Consider the following 18,303-nt stretch of genomic DNA (forward strand, 5'->3'; position numbering starts at 1 on the left):
GATGTAGAAGCTTTGACTTTGTTACCTTCTTTGTCACCATAATAACTTTCTGTGGTCAATTTTTTTCTGTTGTTTGCTCATTTTCCCAGCCTTTAACTTAAGCTGTAACTTTGTTAAAGTGATGCTCTGCTTCCAGAATGCTGAGCATACAGTTCCAAGCTTTAGGGGTTTTATGTAGCTGTTTTCAGAGATACTTCTAGAAACTTTAAGTTTTCATTTCCTCCAAGGTGGTATGATCTAAGGAGAGGTGTGTTTAAGATTCTCCTGGGTGTGCTCTTGTCTGTGAGTGACTACAAGCACTTTTTTTCTGCCTTGGAACTGTGAGGAGGGTCCTTCCTCCCCTGTGGCCACAAGCTCTGGTGTGCTAGTACTTTATGGAAATGATTCTGTTCTGGTGATTATGACCAAAACAATTTCAATCATTCATGTAAATGAACACATATTAGTACCTCACCCTACAACTGCCACCCAACTCTGTGACCCAGATCTGAGTACAGGCAAAGCAACAGAGTCCTGCCCCCAATTTCAGCAAAAAAGACCCTTGTAATCTTCTGACCAGTTGTTTAACCCCCTTACTATGTATGGGCTGAGAGCTCCAGAAGTAGCCACTGCTTCTGCTGATTCAGTGGCTCCAAAGACTTGCTCCTGTTTTGCTGTGGCTAGGTCTGCACTGGTGTGACCTGTGCTGGACTGTGCTCCACTCTCACCCCGGGGTGACAGACATTTCCTGCTGATTTTCTAAGTTGTCTTTGGCATCTGGGGGCTGAGAGATCTGGAAACTGCCAGTGCAGCCACTGATTCAGTAGCCCCCAGGCCTTTTCCAGATTTACTGAGGCCTGGTCTGTGCTGGCACTGTATGCATTGGACTGTGCTCCTCTCTCACCTTGGTGCAACAGACCCTTCCTGCTGACTTTCTAAATTGTCTTGGGATGGAAATTTGTTCATTCTGTTTTTTGTGCATTCTGCCACTCTAGAATTTGTTTAGAGTCTTTATTTAAAGGTATTTGGAAGGATTTGGGGGAGAGTTCAGGTAAATCCCTGCCTTTATTCCATCATCTTGCCTCCACCTATCCAGGAAGAGGGGATTAGTTATATTGCAATTGAAAGTACTCACATAAAATGGTTCTATTAATAAAAGACTCAGGCAGCCATTGTATGTGACATTTTTTCCCCCGCTAGGAATTCCTTTAGTATTTTCCTGATTTTCTTTTAAAATTAGTTTACTTATAAATTTTGTTTCATATACTATTCATTTATAGATACAACCCTATTCACGAAATCATCCCTCTTTTGTTACAAAGAGAACCTGTTGTTATTTTTTTTCTGGACCAATATTATTTAATATAATCATTCTGACCTGAACCTCCTTTTAGTTTTCTCTTAATTTCTTTTATTGTAGTCCTATTGTTTTTTCTCGTAGTTCTATTTATTTCATCCTATATCAGTTCAAACAAATCTTAATCTTCCAATATTTCTCTGATTTCCTCATTTTTCTAACTCCTTATTGACCAAGAATATTCCTTTATATTATTATTGCAAAGTTTACTCAGACCTAACTTAAGCCATGTTTACTCATTTTCTTTCCATTTTCTTGCTATCTCACACAATGAAGCTGTGGATATTTTAAGAGATATTGAGCTTTTCTTTCTGTCTTTTTCCTCCTTGAGATACATGCAATATCTCCAATATTGGAGGGATTGCTGGGACAAAGACTCATTTTCTTTATGTGGTGCTGTTGTCGTTGTGTTTGTTTGTCCTTCATTCTTGAAGAGGACCATCCCATCAGGAAGGTGATGTGAACTGGATTTAAGCGAGGGATATCTATACAAAGTCACCAGCTTCACCTTCTTCTCCGGAGACATTTGGGTCAAATGGCAAGATAGGTCCAAGGACTTTCTTATAGTTAATGACAAATTGCTAAGATTTTCAATAATTTTAGATTCCAGATTGTACACAAGAAAAGCATGTGTTATAAAGAAAGAGTTCAGGGGGTCTTGTACAAAGGGACAGGGAAAGAAGAGGAAAGAGTGTTCATAATTATGCAGCTTCATTTTCTTTCTCAGAATGGAAATAATTCTGAAGTATAAATGCATAAAAGAATCTACAGATGAACTCTCTGGGAGGGTTTATAGAATCATACAACTTGAAATCTGGAATGGAATTTAGAGGTCATTTAACCTAACTCTCTCATTTTAATGAATATAAACTGAGATACTAGAAGAGGATATGACTTGGCTTAGATTACACAGGCTATAAAGAGGAAATCTTGGATTTGAATTCAGTTCTATCAAATTCGTGTGCAGTGTTCTTAACTATATACCAAGCACATTCTGGAAAACAGAGGAGTTCTGAGTTAATTTGAATATGAAAGAAATCCTTAACATATTTATTTATACTTTATGGTAATGATTCTGTTCTGGTGATGGTGACCAAAACAATTTTAATCATTCATGTAAATGAACACATATTAGTTATATTACTTTATTAGCTAAGGAGCTATGTATCTGTAACTATCTAATTAGATAAATATCTATATTCAGACCTATATTTTTATTTATCACCTATCTACCTACATATATAAGTAAATACAAAACATTAATAATCTTCTTTTGGAATTAAATATGTATATATGCATATATGTATGTCTCTGTGTGTATATGGTCTCCATCCTGATTCTGTTCAGATAGACAACTTTGCTATCTCCTTGATTATTCGACCAGGAAGGCAGGAGATTAGATTGCATTATCCAAATCTAAGAACAACGTGGGCCCCAAACGAGTTCTTACTTTTTTTCACAGACTTTCTCTTCTACCCTTATGAAAAATTTATCCTGGAAATTTTATAGTGATAAAAGTATCCATACTTTCCCAATTCAAGCCAGTTTTCTTTCTTGAAATACATATTTTTTCCTGTGACTCTATCAGCCTGCTGCTGCCAACCTCTATCAACACCTCCACCCCCACTAATTTCCTTTCTCACTGGATTGTAACGTAAAAACCTTGTGGTATGTGGTAGCAGATGTTATTGAAGAGAAACAAGCCTCCACCATAGACATGGTATGGGAATGAGGGTTGTTGGGCGGTTGGAGATGCCAATCTGGCACACAGGAAGGTGCCAGTTGTAAAGTACAGCCATGCTAAGAGAAGTCATCATTCACTCCCAAGCTTTTTGTATGCAGGGCGGGAAGATTCCAATATCCATTAGACTTTTTGTTCACTATCACTATCACTCATAAGCAGCTGTCACATATCATGTTTTCCATCCTTTCAAGCATCAGATGTGGTACTTTTGAATAGTATAGCACATTGATTCTCGAATCATGGTTAAGCTGGATTGCTGAGTGACTATTAACTGTGGCAGGTCGACAGGATTCTTTCCAATAGTACTCCTAAGGGGGTCTTCAGTAAAGGAGGAGAATGATTTTTGAAGTTCCTTTTTCTATCTGCTAACTGCCAGGAGCTTCCAAATATAGCCCCTATTGCTCTTTCCTATTAGAGTACAGGTTGAAGCTATGAGCTTGTAGAGCTTTCACTGTGCTCAGTGTGAGCTCAGACATTTTCAAAGCTTCTGCTATTCTCTTCTAATTGGAGCAGAAAAGGTAGTTGGGCCAGACAAAGGAAAGACTCAACCTTTGAAAATGGAATGCATTGGTATCTGTCCTTCATTTCTTTCTCAGAGACTCTGCTTTTCATTGCTACCTGACCAGTACACACCCTTTTCATCTATGAACAACCAATGGAGCAAAGGAACTATACTGTCAAGGATTAGTTTCCAAAGATGAGTATCCTGGCCACAAAACAATTCTAACATGAGGGGCTGGGGTAGTGGGGAGAGAGAGAGAGAGAGAGAGGGAGAGAGAGAGAGAGAGAGAGAGAGAGAGAGGCGCTTACATAAGGCTTTGTATTATATTGTGTGTTCTTGTCACAAGCCCCATGAAACTATTGGGAGAGGTGCTCTCTAATTACACGGATGAGTAGATAGATCTTTTTTTTTTTTCCTAACATGTCATCAGGGAAAAGATCCGGGAAATAGATTCCCTAATGACACAATTGTGCACTAATGTAGATGGCTGGCTTAGTGTTTAAATAGTTTTGACTTCAACTAACAAACTGAGGGTACTTTTTTGGGGAAAAAAAAACCAGAATAATAAAGAACACTTAAAAAATACCAAATCATGCAGTATGTGTCTCCCCGCCATCTCCATCTGCTTTCCTTTGGAAGTGGCTAATTTATTTTCATGAAGGAAATCAAATGCATCTCTGTACATCTAAATTTACTTTCAAACTGACTCTGCAGAAGTAAAGTCCCTATAACCCTTATAAAAGCAATATTCTAACCTTTTTTGGATTCCTTAAAAGTGCTTATCAAGATGAATGAGAATGGTGGTGTGTAATTTCAAAAATGTAATTGCTTTTCTCTATAGCTTTCTCTAAGCGTTTTCAAGGTCACCCATAAAAAGGGACAGATAAACCTATAATCCAAGTCTTCTCCTGGTGTTCTGTGTCACTGTGTATTACTCCTGGCATGAAAGAACTGTTACTTTGAGAAGGGTTGTTTTATTTTTTCCTCTCTAAAGAGGGTGTGAAATTCTTACTCATTCACACATTGTTTAGTAAAGCTGAAGTGTTGAGAAGATTAAATAAAATATGTTGCCATGTAGTTCTGAATACTGGTATGATTGGCCCCAACAACTCTGGTACCATAGTTACTAAATGACCCTACCACTGAGTCACCGCATTGCACATAATTCTACATTGCAGAGTCAATGTTCTTTGAACAGCAGCTAGAAAACATTTATGAATATCTTTAGGCACAGCAAAAATGAAATAATAATATTTTTAAAATACATTCAAATTTATTGATGTATCTAACAGAGTGGTAAAAGTACTTTGTTCTGAATCATCATTCCACTAGAGCAAAAATGTAAGATGTTTGGAAATATAATATATACTTAGTCAAACTTAGATAAGGAAACAACAATGGAAAATGCTGTTAATGGCCTCAACATTTTTTCAAGTATTTAGGATATTTTTACACATTTGAAAATAAGAGAGCAATTGTTCCACTTTCTCACAGAAAAAAGGACCCACTGAATTGAAGGAATAACCAGTATTTTTGCTGATAGGGATAACTAGTCTTACTTTAAAAAAAAATCATCCAACTTAACCTTCTATGCAAATTAACAAGCACATTAGGGTAGAATCTGGAAACAAACAAACAAAAAAAGGCCAAAAAACTTTGGTTGGAGATAAAGGAAATAATGTCAAAGGAAATTAAGAATTTTAAAAAAAGGAAATAGAAATGACAATCAATAGCACAAATAGTTCTGTATTTTGGCATGCTTTATTATCATCAACTTGTCTTTTTCTACATGAATACCCTGAGATATTTTAAAAGTGAAAAAAAGCAAAAACAAGACACTAACATATTCAATTTCACGTAGACTGGGTATATCTATATATCAAAATATCTATATCTGTATTTATTTTGCTCTCTATACATTTAGCAACATTAATTTTTTTCTTTTTTAAATAATATTTTATTTTCCTCCAATTACATATGAAAATAATTTTACACATTTAAAAAAAATTACTTTCAAATTCTATCCCTCCCTTCTCTGAGACAGTAAGCAATCTGATACAGATTATACATGTGCAATCATGCAAAATATTTTCATATTAGTCACTGTATAAAAGAAAACACAAATAAGGAAGGAAGGGAGAAAGAAAGAAGGAAGAGAGGAAGGAAGAAAGAGAGTAAGGAAGGTAGAAAGGCAGGAAGGAACCAAGGAAGGAAAGAAGGAAGGAAGGAAGGGGAAAAAAAGCATTCTTTGGTCTGTATTTGGATGCCATCAGTACTTCCTATGGAGGCAGACAGTATTTTTCATCATGAGTCCTTTGAGATTTCCTTGGATCATTATATTGCTGAGAATAGCTAAGTCTTTCACAGTTATTGATCATAAAATATTGCTATTACTGTATACAATGTTCTCCTGTTTCTGCTCACTTTACTCTATATTAGTTCATGTAAATCTTTTCAGGTTTTTCTGAAATCTTCTTGCTCATCATTTCTTACAGCACAATAATATTCCATTACTATCATATACTAGAACTTGTCCAGCCATTGTCCACTTGATGGATATAGTCCCTCAATTTCCAATTCTTAGCTACCACAAAAGAATTGCAATAAATATTTTTGTACAATAGGTTATTTTCCCTTGTAAAAATATCTTTTTGGGATACAAACCTAGTTGTGGTATTGCTATATAAAAGGATATGCAGAGTTTAATAGCCCTCTGGGAATAGTTCCAAATTGCTCTCCAGAATGGTTGGATCAGTTCACAACTCCATCAAAGTACATTAGTGTCCCAGTTTTCTCAAATCTCCTCCAACATTTATCATTTCACTCTTCTGTCATGTTAGCCAGTTTGATGTACCTCAGAGTTGTTTTAATTTGCTCTTCTCTAATCACTTGTGATTTAGAAATTTTTTCATATGACTCTAGATAGCTTTGATTTCTTCATCTGAAAGCTGCCTTTTCCTATCCTTTGACCATTTATCATTGGAAAAAAAACTTGTATTCTTATAAATTTGACTCAGTCTTCTCTATATTTGAGAAATGAGGCTTATGATATCTTTGTAAACAAACTCATTGATTCAAACATTCTTATTGTAACTTTTTTTTGGTATCTATCTACATAGATAATTGGAAAAATGCCTTCAGCAGCCTATGAAGAAAATGCTCTGCAACCTGCAGACAGCTGATTCCTTGGTTTTCCTTCTCTGACTTGTGTCCAATGGTTCAAGAAACTGGAGAACAAAAGCCAAAAGTTGCTTAAAATGAACATACTTCAATGAAAATATAGAATATTTTCCAAATAATCAATCTAATTGAAAAGAATATAAGAAAAACCACATTGAGCATGCACTATTTGCTGCCATATTTTCACTTGGTGTTTGTAAAATAAAAGTTTAGAGGTTATTGAGTCACAATATGATTCAAAGAACACTTCTACTAACCTGTGTTAGGTGTTAAAATACATGGCCAGCAAGGACCTCCTAGATTAAAACTTACTTGGGAAATAATTAACAAAATGAAAGATTGATCAGATATAGATAATCATAATATGTGATTTTCTAAGTTAATAGGCTAATATTTAATATAGGTGGCCTAAGTATGGTTTAGTGGCCTCTGTTCCTATTTCCTGTTTCACCACTGACTGGAGCACTGACAAGCTGAGTGACCTGAGTGGGGTCATTTTTGTCAGGCTCAAAACTTGAAGCTAGAAAACTAACTTTATATTGGCTATGTTATTCTGTATCCCAACAAACAGATAGACAGACAGAGAGACAGACAGACAGATAGATATATTGACTGATAACCTATACATGATCATGTAATTGGGGACAAAACCAAATGAACAAATAAATGAAAAAGTAATTGGACTTAGAATCATGGGAAACCTGAGCTTGGATCTCAGCTCTGTTGTTGTGTTACAGGCAGCTAGGTGGTATTGTGGACTGAGTGCTAGGCCTGGAGTCAGGAAGACATTTCTTGAGTTCAAATCCAGCCTCAATTACTTACTAGTTGTGTGACCCTGGCAAGTCACTTAACTTTGTTAGCCTCAGTTTTCTCATCTTTAAAATGAGCTGGAGAAGGAAAGGGCAAACCATTCCAGTATCTTTACAAAGAAAACACCAAATAGGGTCATGGTCAGACACAACTTAACAACAACAACAACAACAGTTATATTACATGGAAAAGTTACTCAACTTTTCTATATATACAAACACCACACACACACACACACACACACACACATACATACATAGATATACACACAATATATATGGATATACAAGCACATACAATATGAATTTAGAAAGTTTTTGTGTATAAAATAATCATTACATATTAATGAAAATTCTTTACCTTAAATTTGTATATGCAATATATACATGCCAAATATATATGTATGCATACATGCACATATAATCTTTTAAATTCCAACATTGATGTTACATTGTGATGTGAACATGATCACGATTTTTGAAATAGGAAGTCAGTGGAGAAAAAGTTCTGGGAAAACCTGGAAAGGCTTTGATTATGGAGGCAATGGCAAACCAAATAACTTTCATGGGGCATCGACCTAACTTTAGTTCAGAAATGATCAGGACTAGGCTAACTGGAAAGTGGTGAATACTTTAGACACTTTGGTATTTCTCAAAAGACCAAGTCATACAAGGGTTTCTGGTCTATGTCTATGGAAGGAATACTTATATTCTTGAAAGCACTGACGTTTAAATATTGAAATACATACATACACACATACTTTCGGAGTTCATGCATTTTATTAGTATGTAAGAATACTGTGAATGCTGTGTTAATTAATTATGTGCTCCTCCAAATCTTCTAAATTAACATACATTGTCTAAGTGACTGGGCTATGACCACATACATAAATACATGTATACATATATTACATTAAATTAATTATATTATATCACGTTATATTTACTATTATGTCATATACTATCACATATTATACCATATATGGCAAAAAAGAAAAGATGTCAGCATGGGCTGTCATCAAAGTTTTACTTTCAAGTACCCATTGGTCTGGGATCTTTCTGTATATAAATGATGAATGATGATCATAAAGACTGGTTATGGTGAACTGAACTGGCTAGTTTCGCTACACCACAATTCATTTTTCTGCCGTCATAAACAGACCATGATAAAGTACTAAGAAAATGCTGATCCTGATTTTGTCTCTCCTTTATTCCTATGATTCTGAGTTTATTCATTACTAAAATAATCATACTATTTTGCTACCACCTAGGGGCATTTCAAATACAATTTATGCCAGTTTAATAACTGAACAATCCCTGTGTACCTCTACATAAGTGTGCATGAATGTGTATGGACATGTGTGTGTCTATAGATAAATATGCAAGTGTTTACGTGCACATTCTTTTACTGAGGAGGATCTTTATCTATTTTGGTCCCAGGTTTCTTATGTTATTCACATTTAGATATAACCTACACAAAAACTTGATCTACAAAGCATATGGGGCAAGATGTGAGGAAAAAATTGCAGAGAACCCTGGATTTGAAATCATGGATATGGCCTTCACTTTGCTACTTAAGATCTCTATGACTTTGAACAAGTAGCTCAACAGCCTTGGGCCTCAATTACATTATCTATAATATGATGTGATTGGAACAGAAAATCTCTAAGGTCCATTCCAGTTTCAAATCTTCAATTCTATAATTCTTAAAGGAATTTTCTGGATAATAGGAATCTTCAAAACAAAAATATTTTATTACATTCACTTTCAACAACTAAATAATTTTTATAAATGTATAAAATATCTCCTAAAGATTTTCTCCATTTATTTGAGCTTACAGAAAAAAATGACAAATATAAAAATAAAAGACAAAAATTAAAGAAATTTAGGAGTAATCCATGGGTGAACCTACTAATGGTTCAAAGGATTTTTCATAATTCAGAATAGAAGTTTAATTTTATTTATATTAATGTGATTCTATTGATTCTAATTAATGCCATGTTAAAGCCACGTGTGTATGTGTTTAAATAGTTTAGAAAATAAAAAATCTAACATTTTTGGATATCAAGATTACATCTGAATCATATAATCAGATATTCATAAGGATTTTTCAACTGATTTTTTTAAAAATGCTAAAACAGTCAATACTACTATTTTTATACATCACAATACAAATATAAGTTGTATTCCTGTCCCACTCTTCCTTTTTAAATTTCCTTCTTTGACAAGAAGTAGTAAGTCTTCTTAAGCATTTAAAAACCACACCTAAGGCATTTTGCAGAAAAGAAAAACTAAGCTATCAGCAATCTTGACAGAATTCTCCAAATCTAAAAAGAGAAATGCAAATTAAAACAATTATGAGGCTTTACTTTGCACTCATAAGATTGAGAAAGATGAAAAAACATGAAAAGGGTAATGGTAAAATGGTTGGAGTATCTGTGGAAAGATGAGCATATTCATACACTTTTTTTTTGGTGAAGTAATAGGGGTTAAGTGACTTGCCTACAGTCACGCAGCTAGTAAGTGTCAAGTGTCTGGTCTGAGACCACATTTGAACTCAGGTCCTCCTGACTTCGGGGTCAGTGCTCTATCCACTGTGCCACCTAGATGCCTCCAATTCATACACTTTTTCTAACATCGTAATTTTGTCCAACAGCTCTGAAAAAAAAAAGATTCAAAATTATGCTAAAAAGTCAGTAACACACATATCCTTTGACTCAGCAAAACTGCTACTGCCATATAATCCAAGAAGAGGAAAGTTAGTGGGAAAGGTCCCATATATACAAAAATATTTATAGCATCAATTTTGCAGTAACAGAGAACTTCAAAGCAAACAATACTCATCAATTGAGAAAACAGCTGAACAAAGTATGGGATATGAAAGCAAGAGAATAGTATTGTTCTATAAAAATTCGCTATGTAGAATTCAGAGAAATTTAGAAAGGCTTGTATGTATTGGATTCATGAAGGCCCAAGTTCAAATCCAGCCTCAGACACTTCCTAGGTGTGTGATCCTGGGTAAGTCATTTAACCTCTGCCCCAAATTCCTCATCTGTAAAAGTAGGGATAATAATAGCACCTACCTCAAAGGGTTGTTGTAAAAATAAAATGAGATAATTTTTGTAAAACTTTCAGTACAATGCCTGGCACATATTAGGTGCCAAATAAATGTTAATTTTTGTTGTTAAAGAAAATATTTATTTAGTTTACTCTTTGCATCTCCAGGGGTTTAGGACAAAAAAAAACCCAACAACATTTCACTTGCACAATGCTTTCCTTTAAATAATATTTTCCCTAAACTGACTCAGGCTGATGAATCTTGAGTAGTCATGTGGACTTCCAAAACCATATACTTTTTCTCTATTAAAAAAAAAAAGAAGGGAGGAGGTCGCAATTGTTAACACAAACAATTTCCTCTATAAATATTTCCTTATTTTATTGTTCATTTTCAAACCAGAGCAGTGTATGTTAAATATGTAAATATGAATGATTTTGCTTTGCTAGGGGCTTTCCCTCATGGTACCAAGTCTTTGTTCTTTGCAGAGGAGTAATCAAATTACACCCACAATATGCCAGGGCTCCTGTGCTATGGGACCAATGCAAATGCCTGTTGACTTTTTTACCTTTTGATACTATCTCATTTAAAAGGTATCATATTTCAGTCAGAGGTAGGGAACAATTTCTTTTTCTCTGGCTGTCAGATTTTTGCTAATTTTGGAAGGCTTCCTTCTTTACTTCCTTCCTTCCTTCCTTCCTTCCTTCCTTCTTTCTTTCCCTTCTTCCTTTCCTTTCTTTCCTTCCTTCCTTCTTTGTAATATAGCAGCAGTTACTTGAGAAGCACTGGGCATTAATATTAGTAGTGTACATACTTACAGAAAGTCTTTTAAAGTACTATTCATTCATTTTCTAGTGCTCTTCATCTTTACATGTTTAATGGAGCATAAACAAATCAGTTCCTGGAGACTTTCCTTAATTTCATCTGCAATTGTTTAATTTAGATGAAAAGGGAAATTAGCATGTCATTGTATCTCATGTTTTTGCAATTGCAACACCATCTTTATAACAAATAATTCTGCAAGGAAGGAATAATTAACATTAAGCAGACATAACACATTGTATAAAAAACTTAACAGAAATTACAAACTTCTGGATGATCAGAGATAGAGTAGGATATTTAGAAGCAACAAGAATATAATTTCCTCCTCTTAGATCTATTTAGATAATAGTACTGCAGAAATCTTTTGATCTCCAGAAAAGTGAAGTAAGTGTGCTTTTTATACATGAACAAATCTATTAAGACTATATGGAAAATAGAGAGATTTAGTTTTTTTAAGTTAATATTAACATTGATATTAGTATAATTCACTGCTTTCACAAATCACTCTCATTTGCACAATACATATCCTTGTAATATGCTCATTCCATTTACAAATTAATTTTATAATTTCATAGGGGCATTTATCATTTTGGTTATTTTTAATTATTACAACACCATTTACTCAGGAGCAAAACTAATAATTTTCCTGGAGCAACTGTGACAGTAAAATGTAGAATGAAAAAAAATTGAAGACAAACTTACTATGGGCCTAGTCCATACAGCTAATTTGACATCAAGATTATGATTTCTTATTTACATCTAAATTTAAGCAATTTTATTATTTCTCAGCTTCAGGAATTATGTCACTCGTAAAATTTTCTGTTAACTCAAATTGAGGACATGTTCCAATGTAATATTCTCTACAATTTATATATTTTAGTGAATAATATTGGCTAATAAAATGCAAACTTTTATGTAAATGCCTATAACTGATTTCTAAAATTTCTAAAATCTAAAATTTCTAAAATTTATAAAATATTTCTAAAATTCTTGGGTTTATAAAACACTTATAGTTCTTATAACAACCATTTGTCATAGGTAGCACAATTATCATAACCCCTATCTTACAGGTAAGAAAATCCAGCCAGAAACAAGTGAAACAAATTGCCCAAGGTGAAACAGGCAGTAAGTGGCCAATCAGGAACTCAAATCCAGTTTTCTGACTACAAATTCAGTAGCTTCCCTAGTACACTGCAAACTATCTCCCTTCATTTTACTCTAAAGGAAATTCTCCAAACTACTCCCATTAAATTAACTTATCTCTTATGTGCCTAACTGAGATCATGTTATGGATCAGAAGTAAAAGGTATAATTAAAAAACAAACAAAAAACCTAAACCAGAACACTACTTACAATAAGCATTATTCCTCTCATGAGGGACATTCTTTCCTACTGGTTTGATTGACTTTATTTTGTAATTGCTAAATTCAATTGATAAACATATATTTCATATTAAATAATTCACCAGGGATATCAGGCTAAGTAGATTGTACAATAATCTGGTCTCTATTAGTACATTCATTGGAATGTTATAGAGCTTAATATGACTGCATTTTAGCATAAGTATATCTTTCATGTGAAAAACAGCCATATCCCTATTTCTTGTTAGAAAAAGATTTAATAGACATTATAGCAATAGCTAAATGTTCTAAGTGTTTAAAGGCTAAGAGAAAGCAACCACTCCCCTCAGGCTTCACCTGAGACTGGCAAATGGCCCATGAAAATGACACTGTATCCAAGAGAACACGTGGATAAGAAGAAAAGTTAAGAATGCCAACAACTGTGTTTGACAAGCATGACTTGACAGTTTCTGCCTCCTAAAGTTCATGCATTATTTATAAGAAATTAACTTATTTAGAAAGTTTTTTTAGAGTTAGTGTTTTCATCACATTTCAGAGAAAAAAAGTCTGAAGAGGAAGTATATTGACTTTCAAAAATCTTTGGTATTTGTTTTGATGACACCGATATGCAAAGGAACACAAATTTCTCTTCATATGTTGAATATGTCTTTTCCTATCACCTGTCATCTGAATGTCCTTGCTGGTTTGTAGAATCTGAACCTTCAACACATGTACACACACACACACACACACACACACACACTCACAAAGCTTAAAATTGATGCACTTGATTAAATATAACTAGTCACTTATGAAAATACCTAGGAAGCACTTTTTTCTCTTTAAAAAAGAAAAAGAATGAAACTTAGATAATTGGGTTGTTAGCATGGGTGTGGAAACAAATGAAAAGTAGCATCTTGTCAATTCAGTCTTCTTCACTGCTCTGAAAATCAACATAGCATCTGATTCTCCTACCTTTTACTACAGGTACATGTACAAGGATACATTATTTTGTGGAAGAAAGTTAGAAAGGAAGAAAGGAAGACAGGAAAGACAGAAGAAAGGAAGGAGGAAAGAAAGGAGAAAAGAAGGAAAGGACAGAGGGAAGAATGTAAGTAGGAAAGGAAGAAGGATTAAGTCACAGGTGACATTCAAAAATCTGTACATACTATGAAATAGCTTTATAAAAGGTGATTTCAAATAGCATATCTACCAGGGACTTGTATTATATATAAACTTTATTCATAGATTCATAGATCAAGGATTTTTAAATATAAGACTTTATTTGGAAGACCTGAAAATACAGGTGTCTGTATTTAAAATGTTTTACAAAGAGAAGAAAAAAATCTGGTCACTGAATTTATATAAATTCTGACAATTTATACAAATGGTGATCATGCTAATAAATCATTAAGTATCATGGAAAATTAAAATGAGTGATGGCATCAATTTTAGAGTTTATAAAGTGTTTTGTGCTTTACAAAGTCAAAATATCATGTAAGTAAATGTGATATTATCATAGCAAAAATGGAATATAGTATTCATGTAGAAATAAATATTCATTCTTTATCTTTCCCTATTCAGCATAAAAAGAGGAGAAATTCAACTTATAAAGACACATCTTGTTGTACTTGTGGTAAATCTTACAACATCATTTCCTATTTCAAGATTTATAGAAACATTTTTGGGGATGGGTGCGTGTGGGTATTGCTTTTATTTGGTTAGCCACAACTTCTTCACACCTGGAACCACATATCTTTATCACATTAGGAATGTACACATTAGAATTTTCTTGGTGGTCTAGTTTTAAGGGATATTTCATTTCTTTCTTACCACTGATGTTCCAGTAAAAGGAACATACATAATTGAAAATCTCCCTAAAACTTTAAGCTACAATTACTTATGAATAAATAACCATGCACAAAACACATGCATACAAAAAAATCTACATAGTTCTGGAGTGTGTCCAATTGATTCATAATGAAGGTTTGGTTATCAATATGAAAATTGTGATAAACGGCATCAGTAAAGTGGAGAAGTGGCATAGGATAATGGGGGAAAAAAACACTAAGTGGGCAAGAGAAATTTCATTTCTCTGGAGCTGATTTCTGTAATTTGCAATATGAGGCAGGTTGGAATAGTTTGTATTGCGGGTAACCTCCTATTCTAAACTTTGGGGATTCTATGAAAATGAGGCCTACATTGCTGGCTAGCTATGAATAGAACCATAAAAACCCCTTTAGAATTCCTATCTTGTCAAATATCTCTGAAATTTTGTGATCCCAGTGAATACTCATAATCGTTCTGAGCAATAATCATATTTATTGTGTTGGAATTATCTCAGAGCTAAATATGAATGCCACAAAACTTTTGACATAAAGGCTTTGGTCTATAGAGTCCCAAATATGGGGATCTAAAAATGAAAAATTCAGACAATTATCCAGATGCATCGACAATGACTTGGTAAAACAAAAATTTACTTGACAGAATTAAGCCTTTTCATCTGGCATATGCACTCTGGGAAGAGATTTTATTTTATTTTTCTCCTTTTTGAAGTACTTTTCATTCTTCCCTTAATTAAATTAAATTCTTACTTTTGGAAGCATAAAGCTTATCTCCAGGAGAAATATCATTTTTCCCCCTTGGGATGTATTTTTGATTTTTCTTTTTAGTCCAAATTGATAGATAATATTTAGTGGACCTTAAAGACAAATTAATCTTTTCCGGAAAAAAAAGGGATAGGTAGAACTCTCATTATGAATAATTTTCTAATTTCTTTTATTTACTTTAAACACAGAAGTTTTTAATGTTCATCCTATTTTTGCACAAGTAAAATTGGAATTTTGTATAATTACTATATGAGGATTTTATATAGGTATAATATTTTTAAAATATGTAAAATTTATTAAAGTAAACAGATTTCAAGTGACTTCCTAGGAAAGATGGCATTCTCTGATGCCCAAAATCAGGTTAGTAGGCTCTTTTTTCCTAGAGGTACACAGAATCATAAAATGTAATTTGAGAGAATGGGTGATGGACAGACATCTTGATATTAAAAGAGAAATGACTGGTATTTAACAAGAAGAAGGAGAGGGTTTGGTTTAAATATAAATATAAAGAGGTAATTTATTATAAAGATTCATATCGCAACAAGAGGATGGCAGAAAAAAATCAGGGCAAATTTTGATAATCATTAACTTAAAAAGTCCAAGTATCACCAACTAATTTTCATGGGAAAATGTTGGATAAAGAGCAAGCCAAGGGAAAAAAATATCTTACTTTTCCTTCTGCTTTCTTAGCATTGTTAAAGGTGACTATTATGATTCATTAGTAGAGAGATTAAAATCTTTCAAATGTCTGCTATATCCACAGCATTTCTCAAGGACATAAACACAAAAAATAGTATCTTGTCATACAATGTCAAAGACTGTTATTAGCTAGATAAAGCTGGTTCCAGCCCTTATTAGTTCAATCTTGTCTTTTGGCAAGCCTCATACCTCAGCATGAGAAAATTTGAACTCTTTTCTCACCCCTCTTTGATTTCAAAGTCAAGCAGTATTTACGGATAAGCCCTCTGGCATCAAGCTGAAGTGTAGGGGCCTCTATCTGTAGTGAGAGTTAAAACAAGACAGGTCTTTAAATTGATCGGACTGCTAGAACGGAGTGTGTGTGTGTGTGTGTGTGTGTGTGTGTGTGTGTGTGTGTACTCATAAAGCTATACATAGCATTCTTGTTCAGTGTGACTCTGGCGTATATCACCTAGAGTAGACCTTTATTGACTTCAGGAGACCTAATTATCAAAATCATGTAGCCAAACTAGAGAAAGTTCAAAGAAGGGGAGTAAAGGATGATAAAGGATCTGAAAGGATTGATTTATAGGGAGAATAAAAAGAACTATAGATAATAGAAAAGCACATTCTGTTTTTCTTATGTAGCCCTATGGGGGAATTCTAAACAGCAAGGGTGGCAAAATAAGTCACAGAAGGAAAACATACCTGGAAGAAAGGCGGATTTTTAACAGTGCTCTTATGTGAAAATTTTGGGAGTTTTGTGAAAGAAGAAAGAAAATCATATATTAATTGTGAAAAAGGAAAAAAAAACTTTCCAGCAAAATATTTCACTGGCTAGCAAGTTTCCAGAAGTTATGATTTGTCTAGTCTTGAAAATAATTTTAATTGAAAGTAGAGAAAACACTACATAATTAGATAGAAAGAAGATTTTATGTAACTGTTTATATATATATATGTTCACGTGTTCAATAGGGCAGTTAAGTGGCACAGTGGATAGAGTACCAGGCCTGAAGTCAGGAAGACTCATCTTCTTGAGTTCAAATCTGGCCTCTGTCAGTTACAAACTGTGTGATCCTCGACAAGTTAACCTTGTTTGCCTCAGTTTTCTCATCTGTAAAATGAACTTGGAAGGAAATGGCAAACTACTCCAGTATTTCTGCCAAGGGTCACAAAAAGTCAGATATGATCGAAAAAATGACTGAACAACAACTGTGTGCTGTAAATAACTAGGTAAACTCTTCGTGTGACTATAAGAGTGAACCTTTTAACTATTTAAATACAAAGGAGAAGCTCTTACAGTCAGTCAGTCAACAACTACTTATTAACTGCCTGCTATGTGCCAGGCACTGTACTAAGCACTAGGGATACAAAGAAAGAGGGAAAAAAAAAACCTATCCCTATTAAGAAAAACTCAGATTATAAATAAGTAGCCATGGAGTTCCAAAGGCAAGTCATTATTTCACTCCCTTAAACACACACACACACACACACACACACACACACACACACTACACCCAATCACACAGGCAATTATTAGATATTAGACTCCTCTGGGAAAAAGCACTGATATATTAAATAGAAAAACTACTGCAAAAAGCAAAACAAAACAAAAAACCCAACAAATACTGAAAACCTTAAGACTTGTGCAGTTTTGCTATACTTGAAAATATGTTCAATGTTTTCTAATAGCTTGAAGTATTTGTCTTTCAATAAAGAGATTAACTATATTTAAATCTCTTATTAGTCCTTCTAGTTTAAGGGAAGATAATACATATTTTTAGGGAAATGGAGGCATCCAGGTCACATGAGTTGACAATCTATTTTCTATAAGCCAAGTCAGCATTAAGACTGAATTCTAACACTGCAACTGTCTGAAATAATAATTATAACAATTTTAAGTAAAAGCCTTGTAATTTATTATTGTATGATAGTTTATATTTCATATAATCAGAAAGTATAGATGTTCAACATGCAATAGGAACACACCTGTGAAAAAGAAATTTATTCAAATAAAATATCTGGTATTAAAAGAAATTATAAAACTCAGGTATTACAGATCTGCTTCATTACTTGGAACATCTGTTAAAGTTTTTAAAGATACTAATCTCTGCGCAATACAAAAGTATATGAAGGATAAGAAAAGACAATTATATTTTATTCTGATGTCTAAGACAATTAGATATCTAATGCAATTATGGACTATGTCCCAAAACTTTCCTCATGTC

The sequence above is a fragment of the Vombatus ursinus genome, unplaced genomic scaffold (assembly GCF_900497805.2).
Source record: "Vombatus ursinus unplaced genomic scaffold, bare-nosed wombat genome assembly UNPS02014791.1, whole genome shotgun sequence".
NCBI classification, from domain to species: Eukaryota; Metazoa; Chordata; class Mammalia; order Diprotodontia; family Vombatidae; genus Vombatus; species Vombatus ursinus.